This window comes from Pseudorca crassidens, chromosome 4, assembly GCF_039906515.1.
Source record: "Pseudorca crassidens isolate mPseCra1 chromosome 4, mPseCra1.hap1, whole genome shotgun sequence".
NCBI lineage: Eukaryota > Metazoa > Chordata > Mammalia > Artiodactyla > Delphinidae > Pseudorca > Pseudorca crassidens.
In genome coordinates, this window is record NC_090299.1 from 54,994,710 (window position 1) to 55,008,165 (window position 13,456).

A 13,456-nucleotide genomic window follows, 5' to 3' on the forward strand; every position below is an offset into this window, starting at 1 on the left:
ATGACCTTGACAGGATCTTAGCTTGGGAGCTAACTAGGATTGCACAAAATCTGAAGAAAATCTTTTATTTGGTAAATGGGCTGTTTGCTCATGTGAACAGATTCTTATCATTAATAAATTTGTCTGTAGGAATTTGCTAAAACAATTGGTGGAAATTCCTACAGGTCCCTAGTTCTTTATTGCTTTCTTTAATTTGTTTATGGTGAATATGGGAAAAGTTGTTAGAAAATGACCCCTCAGCTGGAACAAATAAGAAATTTGATATTTGGATAACATGAGCACTTTCTTCCAGCTATTAGAGTTCACATTACACATCTCACATAAGCCTAGGATTATAGAATTGGCTTTGAACACTAGAACAGCTGAATCAAACAGAGCCTGAATGAAGAGATTCAGATGAATTCTGCCAGGAATAGGGCAAGTATAATTTACATACATTCATAAATGACCATACAATATCCTGTTCATTTTATAAATGTTTATGGCCTTATTGATCTTTTGTTGTTCTCAAAGGATATTTTTATCCTTTGAGAAAAATAAATATGCACACAGAACAATAATACATATAAAGATATTTTTGGACAAATTCTGATTTAACCTCAAGTATGGTTGGATTTTTGTGGATATTTTTACTCTCAATCATAATAATTGATATATATGTCACATTTTTGTAAATTTCTAATAATTAAGTTACAGTTATAAATGTTCCCCAAAACACTATTAAATTCCAAGGTTTCAATTCTAAAGAAGTCATTTCTTGTAAATATAATTTTATTTCCCTATGAAAATGGGGAGTTTGATTATATCTATATAAAATTAATATGCAAATTTTGAGTATTAAAAGAAAAAAAAGACTTCTTTATTAACTCATTTATGAATTCATTTAATCCTTCATATGCTTCTAACTGTTGTTCCCTTCTAAACCCTCTCAGTCATGACTGTCAAACACCTTCATCCTTCAAATCTCAAGTTAACCTCCCTCCGATAAGGCATTTCTTCATCATTATATACCTAATTATATCTTCTTACTCTTCCATACATGTATTAAATCCAATGCAGTGTGCCACTGTAGAATTATCATACATATTATAATTACTGTGTTTCATGTGTACAAACTTTGTAACTTGGGGCTATGTCATTTCATCTTTACATTTCCATAGACTAGCACATCAGAAACTACTACAGAAATGAATAAAGTAAGTTTATGGTTAAATCAAGTTGCATGATGATACAATTTAATTTAGTACAAAATAAACTAAGAAGTCTTTATAAGAACAAATTAATTATCCTCACTTGTTTAGAAACTTGGACAAGGTACATCACAGGATAAGGTGCAAGAAAAATTTCAGGGGGAAAATATTTATCTATTATTTTCACAAACATCTAAAAAACAAGGCCATCTGGTATAAAGAAGAATTCCAGCCAAAAAAATTGGTTTGACAACTTTGACATAAAAGCTACTTATTCTCAATGCTAATTTCTCATGTCTTGCCAGTTCAAAATCACATCTCTCTGAGAATAGCATTTAGTTTCATTGGAATCTGATATACAAAATAGACCATTTTACCACATCAGGAATTACTGTGAATATATTTATTCAAGGTGCCAAACTGTACTGCAGACCAGTCCACAGTACAACTTGCCAAATAGATTTGAATGATACAAGCTAATAACTAGGAAAGAGTATCAACTAGTAGAATCTGTGACTCAGGTACAGAGCAAATAGCACCAGCTGACACTAGGAATTAATCAGCATCCAATGTCTTAATAAGGGTGTTGTCATTATTTCCTGTGAAAAAATTATTTTCTCTTTCCATGATGACTTAGGGGAGTTAGAAAAGAAGCTTTCTGGAAACAAGAGATCAGTATGTGTGGTCTATAATATTTAGCCTTTATGTTACCTAAGAACATCACCCTCATATAGCCAGAAACTGAAAATGACTAAGCCATTCTGTATTATTTTACAGACATCATTTGATATCTTTTTAACAATAACACTGTGATATAAATCATTGGTACTAATAGTTCTTCAATACAAAAATCAATGACCTTATTTTTGTCTTTTTCCTTTATACTCATGATGAATGAAGTCTAAAATAGAAAAAAAAAGCAATTACTTCTTGTTTTAAGAGGAAAAGGTCTCATTCTATGACTTCCACATCCTTGACACAGATAACAATAGCAATCTAGGAGTAGTTAAGAAAATGTAGACAAGAATGCTCAGGGCTACAGAGAGGTGGATTCCAAGAGAATGACATTATTAACATTTCAGATGTATAAATTGTCCCACTCATCTGCAAAAGGAGCCACTACTCTCTGTTCTACATTAAGCAGCTAGAAATAATGGTTCTTAGAACAGAAAAAAATAAAGCAAAATATAGCTCTGTTTTAATTTGTTATTCATCGACCTCTGGTCGGTCAAAAAGCTACATGTTCTGGTTCATATATACTTAAAATTTTATTCATAATTATGAAAGTTATCACATTTTACAATCATTTGTATGTCATAGAATACTTTCATATAAGTTATGTGAAGCTATCAAACTGGAAATGAATAAGGATTTCTTTTACTATTGAACTTAGGTATAATGTATTTTATTTAGTTAGGATGCAGAATAATTCTGTTGTCTGGGTTAATTCAATAACAAACTTTTAAAGAAAACATTTGTTATTTTCTTCACTTTAGCCCAGTAAAAATTTCATCATTTAAAAATATAAATCCAACAAACTAGTGAACATAGAAAAAAAGAAGCAGACTCACAGATATAGAGAACAAACTAGCGATTACCAGAGGGGAGAGGGAAGGGGGAGGGACAACATAAGGGTAGAGGACTAAGAGGTACAAACTATTATGTATATATTCTCCTCGTGTGGTCTCGCGGAGTCGGGTCCCCATCCAGAAGCGGCACCATATGGTGGAGGAAGGTGTCCCAGGGCCGTCGGGTGCAGGCTCAGCAGAGGAGAAGTGTCATAAGGAGAGTTTCAACTTCTTGAAGATTAAAGCCTAGCAGTTCTGAGCTAGTCCCAGTCCAAATGTCTGCAAAATTGAGAGAGACATCAAAACTCCTTCCACAAACTTCAGCGGACCCTGACCGCATTCTGGTAATGAAGGTGGAAGAGGGAAGGCAGGCATGTAATATGGTCTCCAGCCGCCACTGAAGCAGCTACTACAGCTCAGAGACCTACCACCAGTAGTTCAGGCAGTTTGACTACCAGGAGTCACCTGGGCCACGGGAGGCTCTGAGCTGGCTCCGTGAGCTGTGCTGTCAGTAGCTGAGGCCAGAGATGCACAGCAAGGAGCAGATGCTGGAGCTGCTTGTGCTGGAGCAGTTCCTGGCCATATTGCCTGAGGAGCTGCAGGCCTGCTTTCAAGAGAATTGACCATAGAGTGGAGAGGAAGCCATGGTGATGCTGGAGGAGCTGGAGAAAGTGCACAACAGGGCGGCTGAACAGGTCTTTCTTGGATGAAATGAAGACATGCTTGCAAAGAAGCTACCAACTTGTGAAATCACTCAGGAGACACCACATAGCCAGCTTAAGCCCACAAAAAAGCAACTGCAGTGGGCATCAAAGGAGCTTCACACCTTAAGACAAAATGATAGAGACACCGGAACTATAAATGTGAAATCAGCTTCAAGGCGAAAGACTTCTTCAGGCAAAGAACTGCATTACAAAGTTTCTAACACTCTTCACATGAATGCTTCCCAGAGTTTCACCTTTAGAGGAACCTGTGAACGAGATAGAAAGTTTGAAAGAAGACAGGGAAACCGTCCTCAAAAAAAAAAACAACACAAGTGTGATGAATGTGGGAAATTCTTTAGGCAGAGCTCAGCCGTTAACCTACATCAGAGGATCTACAGTGGAGAGAAACCTTATACATGTGATGTGTGTGCAAAAGTTTTCAGCCGAAGTGCAATCCTGATTCAATATTGAAGAATCCACACTGGGGAGAAAACCTTCAAATGTCATGAATGTGGGAAAGCCTTTAGTCAGAGCTCGCATCTTTTCAGACATAGCAAGAAACATGCTGGAGAAAAAGTCCCATCAGTGTTGTGAGGGAGTCAAAGCATTTACTGAGAACTTTTTCAACAGGGGAGCAGACACAAGGCACCAATACTCCTTTAGTATATATCGGTAGTTTCAGTGGGCACCAATTTCCTTTCAAAGGTTTTAAAAGCCACAGGAGAGAATGTAGAATATTTTCTGTCAGCATTGTTTGCTTTTCTGCTTTTCAGTACAGTATCAGTTCAGATGATTGAGATTCTAAAGCTTAAATTGGAATTTCATTCCTAGTGCAACTCTTAAAAAGATACTCTCAGACATGTTCTACTGTTTCCATTATTAACACATATAATGAACTAGTATGTTCCTTTTTAGACAAGTACACTTTCCCTGTTGAGAAAGAGTGTGTGAGTTAGTATATAAGTTGGTATTCTCCATTTCATTACTTGCACATTGGACTTATTAGACCAAAGATTAAATCAGTTTTTTTAAAAACTTTCCTGGGAATTCTCTGGCAGTCCAGTGGTTAGGACTCCATGCTTTCACTGCTGCATGCCTGGGTTCAATCTCTGATCAGGGAACTAATATTCTCCAAGTCACGTGGCATGGCCAAAAATAAGAATAATAAAATAAAATAAATTTCCTGTTTTATTTTCTGTTACCAGATTCAAAATATGAGAATGGGATTGAGGAGACCCAAAAGAATATGTACCTCAAGACCTAAGCTGAAATATCCAGGGTCATTGTTAGGAAGCAGGTGAGTAAAGGGACTTTACTCATCTCTTACAAAAACCTGAGAACCTACATACTGTTTTGTTTCAATTTTTAAAATTGAGGTATAGTTGATGTATAATATCATCTATACATACTGTTGATGATACTAAGTAATTTCCTGTGTAGGAGAAAAAATTATCTCCTTTACAATTTATATTGGAAATATCCCAGTAAAGCATTAAGATTTGCTTTACATGTCTTCAGGAAGTGGCCTAAATATGATGAGTGTTCTAATAATTAACAGTTATCTGTGGGTGCTTATATAAAGTTGATGATCACCTTAACATAAAGAAATAAGGAAGATGAAGAAAAGACTGTCCAAACAAGACTGATGTTACCTGGTAAGTGCAGCACATAATGGAGAAGCGTACTTATCTGGAAATGGGAACCCTTAACAGCTGGTGACTATCCTTCAGAGTTCTTCATGGCCTCTGTTCTGGCATAAATCAGCTGTGAACATGTTTCAGGCATCACAGGACAACCTTTTCAGGGTCTTATGCATTCTTAGTAAATGAGTTTCTAGACAATTTATCATGATGTTAAGACCTTGGATTTTGATACTCTTGTACAAATGAGAAAATCACTAAAGTTCAATTTAAAGAGTCCATTGAGTTTAACCCACATTTAATTCAATCAGATTCTCTTGTTTAAAAAGTAAATGATTGGTATTTTTTTAAAGTATTCTGACAATATATAACATAATGTCCCCCTTTCCAGGGATCCTTAATAAAACTCTGTATGTATTACAAGAATACATGGATTGTCGTGTCTCCCATGGTGCCACCGTTACCCAATATGGAGGCAACCATGAGAAATGAAAGTCCTTAGAAGGAGAAGGGAAGATAGGCTTCATGGTGAACTTCTTTGTTCCTCATGAAGTGTAAACATTTCATTATCAGAAAATCCAGTCATATCTAGTGCTTGGAGTAACTCCTGAGACAAATGCGGGATTACATGCTCTGCTTAGTTAGAATATTGATAAATATTAGACTAGTAAGGGGAGAGGAGAATACAAATTTTAATTTTAGAATTTTCTGATAGTGATTATACTTTGTAGCTCTAGTAAATATGAATAAGTATTGAGTTTTGTACATTTTCATTTATTAAAAATGTAGGAGTCTTTTTATTTGGGTCTCATTCTTTTCATAATTAAAGAGAGGAACAAGCCATCTATTAAAGCAGCAAATGCCTCAAAAGATACATGTATTGTGAATTACTGCTTAATCATGGAAAGAGTTTTTTGGGTACTATGTGAATAAAATGACAGAATCTAAAAAAAAAAAAAAAAAAAAACTCATGTATAAAATAAGCTATAAGTATATATTATACAGCACAGGGAACATAGCCAATATTTTATAATAACTATAAATGGAGATAACCTTCAAAAATTGTGAATCACTATATTGTACACCTGTAACATATAATATTGTATATCAATTATACTTCAATTAAAAAAAATAAATTTAAAAAACTATATAAATTCATTCATCTCAATGAAAATGCCAATGAAATTTAATTACAATGCTCAGTACTCGTGTTATTCCTAAGAAAGAATAACTGTAATTACCACGCATTAATATATATGCAACTGCCTTGAAAAAGTGAAGTTATACGGTGGATAAAAATAATAATATTTAAATTTGTTTCCTGAACTCCCTTTCAATTATTAGGTAAAAAAGCCAAAATTGTGGGTCATTTCTGGATAGCTGTGTGCATTTAACTCTCATAGTTTATCTCTACTTTTGAAGTCTATACTTAAAGCTTATGCTTTAGTCCTTGTAGCCTTAAGATCAGTCCTCTGACATTCTACGGTACATACACTAGGTTGAACTTCAATATTCTTCATGGTTTTCTTTGGATATCCTAGGGGGAGTAAAAGATGTTTGGCTTTGGAGTCATTGAAATCTAGCTTTAAATCTCAGCTCTTTTAATTACTAAGTCTGTACTCTAGGGCAAGGTAATTAACTATCTGAAGTTTAACATAGTATGCAAAAGGCAGGGACTGATAACTATTGTGTACCCAGTTATATGTCCTTAAAAATATCTACATGAGTTACTTATATTTTTGGCCTTTTGACAATTTTTTTGATTCAAATGACTGGGTCTCTAGAGGAGTAATTCATAAGGTTGTCTAAAATTGTGTTCTTTTGAAAGAGGTAGAGAAACCTTTAACAGGAATACAACATTTATATTTGGATGCTTTTTTTCAGGCAAAACTAGATATGGTCAATAATATTAATTAGAAGTTTAGATAGTTTTGATTATGTAAAATGTTAACAATATATCTGTTTCATGTCTAACCATTAACCATTCTCCTTTTCTCATCAGTTGTTCCATTTAGAATACTTCTGGTTGCAGATATCAGAAACTACTTTCAAATCAGTTTTTTAAAATAATGCAAACTTAATATATAAAACAAATTTTAACATTTAATTACTACTTGGGTAAGTCAACAATGTAATCAGGTGTGAGTTTTAGCCATGTTTCCTAGCTCAACGCTTTTTAATTTTTTTTTAAATTGAAATATTGTTGAATTAAAATGTTATGTTTGTTTCAGGTGTACAACATAGTGATTCAACATTTTTATAGATTATACTCCATTTAAAGTTATTATAAAATATTGGGTATACTCCCTGTGCTGAATATTACATCCTTGTAACTTATTTACTAGTATAGTAGTTAGTACCTCTTAATCCCCTTCCCCTGTCTTGCCCTTCCCTCCATCACTTTACAACAGATAACCATTAGTTTGCTCTGTATCTATAAGTCTGTTTCTGTTTTGCTTTCATTAATTTGTTTTATTTTTTAGGTTCCACATATAAGTGAAAACATAGAGTTTGATTTTCTGTCTGACTTATTTATAGCCTCCAAGTCCATCCATGTTGTTGTGAATGGCAAAATTTCATACTTTTATGGCTAATATTCCATTATGTGTGTGTGTATGTATGCATATATGTATGCATATATATATGTATAAAACATCTTTTATTTATCCATTCATCTGTTGATGGACACGTAATTGCTTCCTTATCTTGGCTACTGTAAATAATGCTGCTATGAACATTGGGGTGCATACATATTTTTTCCAATTAGTGCTTTTTTTCCTTTGGATATATATCCAGGAGTAGAAATGTTGTATCATCAAGCCTGTGATATTCTTCTCCTGTTTCTGTGCCCCCCTCTGGATTGTGGATCCCAATCAGATTGCTGCTTCTTCCTTCCTACCAGGTGCTATGTGGATCTTTTTTTTATAACCTTGGTTGTAGAAGAGCTGTTATGCAAGTTCCCAGGTAGATTTCAAAAAGAGTCACTCTGTATACTTAGTTGTATATTTAGTTGTAGTTTTGATGTGTTTGTGAGTGGAGGTGAGTCCAGTGTCCTCCTACTTGGCCATCTTGATCTCTGTTCAACAGCTAGTTTTGGATCGTTTCTTGGAAAACTCCCATCTTACTTCTGATAGATATCTTTCTGGTGTTTCCTAAGGCTACATGTTCACATATTCAAATCTAGCAGTAAAGAGATATTAAAGTTTCATAAATGTAATTGGATTTGTAATCATGGGATGGAGCATTTCAATTGGATTATGGCAATCAGTCACATTTTCGAACATGGACGGGAGGATTAATCTCAATAAAGCAGAATGTCTGGAAAATGTGAACTGTTATTAAGAGAAAGGCAGCCAATGAATATCAATCTCAGTCTGCTTCTTTAATCACCCAATTAAAAATAATACTTCTTATTATTTTTATCCCACCCACTTATTATCCCACTTACTATCCCACCTCCCACAGTTTTCCGACTTTGAAAGGTTCTACATTATTTCACTCAGTTGCTTTGGTTTACAGTTGCAAGTAGAAAAAAATCTCATCGACAAAGCCATATTTTCTTTGCTCTATGACCCCAGTGGCCAGTTCTTTAGTGTGATTTTTTTTTTTAATCCTAAGAAGTTGCTAAAAGATTCAGTAGGTAGCCAGCAAACCCCAATGGTGTGAAATTGTCCTGCAAGATTGCTAATATTGTAGTCTGGGAATGCACATGATCTGTGTTACAAGATAGGTTAATTCATAGTTTATGAGTGGAAAAGATTTACTGATTCTTCTGCTCAGGAAGATCATCACTGCTTTCGCCAAGGAGGATAAAAGCAGTGTGTCAGGATACCATTTCAATTTAAACAAGTTCCATTCAAATACTCTCTCAGTGCAAGCAGGAAGATAAATTAATTCCTGTAAAACCATACATAAACTCATATGATGGACTCTTAGCAAAATCTTCTGGACTAAGCCAAGATAAAAAGATTCATAAGAAAGTTGACTGCCTCAAGTACAGGATTACAATTAACACAGGAAGAATAGTAGAGGGAGGAGGATTATGTGGCAAATGGCATAGTAGATTGAGCAACCATGAGCTTATGCCAGAGAAGGAAAAGCCTGGCAAGCAGTATTTGACAGATGTTCTGAAAACCAAATGAACAAGTGTTAAGTTGACCTATGTTTTCCCTAGTAGTAAGGATCTTTGTAATTGAGATTAACAATGATCAAATAGGCTCTTCCTTGTGGACACACAGCTTGACTACATTTCCCAAACCCCTTTGATGTTAGGTGTAATCATGTCCTCCAGATCTAGCCAATGAAAGATAAAAGTTGCCTGACTCTCTCTCCCTTTTCCCCAAATAAACTTCCCATAAAAAGTTCTTCATCCTACTTCCTCTTTCTTCTGAATGGACAGAGAAAATGATGGTGAGGTAGAAAGTCACATGTTTAAGATGATAATACAGTCTTTATCCTGAGTCTCTGAATATGTGAAGCAGAACGCCTTATTTACCTGGATACTACCCAAGATTCTTATGTAAGCAAGAAATACATTTTTATTGCATAGAATAAGTTTGAATCTAATTGGCATTTTACCTAGCCTACATTAATTAATACATAAATCAGTATTAATATTTGGTTGTCATATGGTAGGCAATTATTAAAATGATATCAGAGACTAGAAGGAATTCTCATGACATACATTGATTTAAAACACTTTGTAACACTATGATTTCAGTAACTCAGAAGGCAAAGATTCTACCATTTCTGTAGTTCAAGGATAAATGATGGAATAGGACCCACTGATATAGAATTTTAGTATGGGTTTACTGAATTGCTGCATTTAGCAGGGTTTTAACAAAAATAACTTAGCTAGATAAGAATTGGCTTTTTCAGAGCAGAGCTATAAAGGATTGAGTCAAGGAATTAACAGCTTTGCAGAAGCATAAAATTTAACTGCCCTTGGATCCCAAAACATAGAATAGAAAGTTTTCTATCCAGTCATATTGTTTTATATGGCCTCAAAGTTGAATGACTCCTATTAAAATGAGACAGACAATGAGGAAAAAGAGGCAATCATAAAAATAATTCTAAGAACTCTTTCCTGGAAATAAATTCAGTGGAAATTACTGGCATATGGTACTAAATGTAAGCAAAAAAGATCAGAAGCTTACTGAGTTGTTTTTGAGACAAACAATGAGCCTGATATTAAAAACATCTGTGATGGTAAAAACCTGGGTAGTAAATAGAGTAAAACCGGAACAAGTTATTTCCTAATGGACCACTTAGAATGTGACCATACAAATTATGGAGAAGAAAGTACTACCCAGAATATGGAGCCAGTGGCCACAGAAGACCATGAACAAGCAAGATCCATATAGAGAGAAGATCCAAGGTATAAAAAAAAAAAATCTGGGTCACACAATGTTTTCTCAGCAGAATTGCATCACCTCTATGGATGAGTGACTATTATGTGTTTATTGTGATTACTTTTATAAGTAAGAAATTTTATTATGCATCATCTTTTCTTGCTCTGCCATTATATATCAGAAGTGGGTAAATTGCAGGGAGAGATAATTTGCATTTTTATTTTATAAGTAAGCCTACTATAAAAGCCACATCATGGCAATATGGAAAGAACATGTTAATACCAGAAAACTGTTTTTTTTTAGATGAATGCAGTAATTGGATGGAACTAGTGAAGAGACTGAGTGTATTTTATCTGAATGCATGAAAAGAAGGGTACAAATGGATATCTGATGAATAGGAGTTTGCATTGTGGCAGACTGCTAACTTCATCTAAATCAGATTTCTCTTTGTCCTTGGTGCACAACTAAAATATACACATTTCAGATTCATTTGTAGTTAGGTGGAACTGAGTTCTAAATAATAGAGTACGTTTCAGTTAGCTTTTGGTATATAACAAAGCACTCCTAAATTTAGTGGCTTAAAACAACCGTTTGTTTAGCTCATGATTCTATAAATTAATAATTTGGATGAGACTCAACTGTGAAGTTTTCTTGATTTTGCTGGGTTCACTCATTTATCTGTGGATCTCCTTCTGGAAGTTGTTTAGCTGTTATCTGGGGTAATGGGAAATTCTGAGCCATCTGTCTCTCATCATCCAACAGATTATCTGGGACTTCAGATAGCAGTGGAAGCAGGATCTTCCAAGAGAAGCAAGAGAAGGTAAACTCAAAGCTCACTCATTTTTTTCAGGTTTCTCCCTGTGTCCCTTGTTCAAAAAAATAAAACAAAATATAATCCAATAGCCAAGTCCAAATTTAAGATTCACAGAAATATAATTGACCTCATAATGGAAGAAGCTGATAATTCTCATTGCAAAGGGGATATGCAGACAGCAATGGGATGAATATGTGGTCACAGAAAATGAATAGCAATAATACATGCCACTTTCAGACCTACTCATTAAAACTTATGTCCTTCCCATGGTCATTCTCCCTTCAATTAGCTGGATAGAGACAACTGCCTTGGGATATTAAATCTGGTCACAAATTCCTTGCCACTCTTTTCATCAGGATGAGAATCTCTGCTGGTCATGTGAGTTTCTTGGGTAAGTAAAATACAATTGCTATGGTGAGTCCCATTTCAAGGCCTAGCCTCTAGGAGTCCTGATAACTTCAACATTTACCCTCTTGGAACCCTGAGCTTCTATGTAAAGAATTTCATCTGCCTTATTGGAGAGACAATGTAGAGAAAGAGAAATTTCTGGCCAGTTTTCACCTGGTGCAGCAATCCCATCTGAGCTGTCAGACATTTGAATGTAGCCATCATGGATTTCTGGCTGGCCTTGAACTACTCTAGCTATTCCATCTGAGCTACTGGGCATGGGAGTGAAAACCAAATTGAGGTTGCAGATGACAACAGTCACATGAGTGAGCTCAGATGAGACCAGCAGAAGAATCTACCAGGTGAATCCAGGGGCTATTGGTAAATTGTGAGAGTGTTTTTGTCTCTTTTTTTCAGCCCCTAAGTTTTGAGATAGTGTTTTATGTAGAAATAGATAACCAGAGCAAATACGGTGACCTTGGAAGATAATTGAAGATGGAAGAACCTCTACCTATTTGTGTGCCTAAATAAATTGATGATAAACTCTAGCCACACCCCAATGCTTATAGACCTAGAGACCCCCTAAGCGAGTTATGAAAGCAAAACTAAAATGTTATCCTATTGAGCCACTTCATATGTAGTTCTATTTTATTCTCCTGCAACTTAGTCTACTCTAAATAAGTCCCTACTGTTGATGGTCAGTCTATATTCCCAGATTCTGCTCAACAATTGTCCATCCCATTCCAATATGCAGTTCACTTTCTGGTGATTTAGGACACCTCAAAATCTTCTTCTTCTCCAATAATATAGGTTATGAGGGTTTGAACACCTTATATGTTATTGGTATTATAAAGAAAAGTCTTACCTGTGACCAAAGTGGAACACATGGAATCATTGTGAAATTGCCTACTTAAATGGTACAGTGATAGAACACTTCACACTGTCACATCAAAATGGAACAGAGAAAAACTCAATTTGATTTGACACAAGAAAGACTGAAAACATTTACAGAGGCAAAGTCAAATAGAAATTCTGAAGCCTTAATTTCCATGGGAATAAAGCACTTTGGTATCACTTGGGCAATCTTCTTTACAAGAGCGATTATTCAAGCTGCACATGACTATGCAGTATTCCAAGTAAACACCAGAAAATGGTCAAATCTACAAATGTTAGTTTATTCATGTAAAGACTAATATATCATTGTATAAAATATATGCAAAAAAATTAAAGCCCCATGAGAAAGAGGCTGAAGATGATGTTACATCCCAGGCAAAATCTTGTCTTTGGAGAAAAGCCCTATTTCTCTTACAACAACGGAGAAATGAGGCAGTAGCAAGCAAAATGAAAGATCAAAGTACAAAGTAGGAAATCAATGTAAACTCTTAGTACTGTAGGGTAAACCAGCATGGAAGTAGACAAGGACATACTCAAGAATTAATCACTGTCAAATCCCCAATGTAAATCTCCACAAGAGCTGGGAAGATTTGTGTCATTTCCCTGCTAAAACAGGGAAAGTTTAGAGAAAATTGGGAGAAATCAGTCACCCTATGGATGAATGAACAAATAAATGGATAAAAGGAGTTCCTATGGGGCATAATGGAATACACCTACATTCATAAGACTAGCTATACTATTATAAATTCAACCCTACCCAATAGAATTTTCTTTAAGGAAGGAAATGTTATATAACCTAAAGTTTCAAATAGAGTAAACACTAGGCAAATGTGACTATTGAACACTTGAAGTGTGGCCAGTGCAACTTAGGAATTGATTTTTTAATTTAATTAATTTAAATGTAAATT

The 13,456-nt window shown here is 34.9% G+C and overlaps 1 pseudogene; it reads left to right on the forward strand.

Moving 5' to 3' along the window:
* Positions 1-3,033: 3,033 nt before the first annotated feature.
* Positions 3,034-4,898, forward strand: LOC137223138 (zinc finger protein 396-like; annotated as a pseudogene).
* The last annotated feature ends 8,558 nt before the right edge of the window (positions 4,899-13,456 follow it).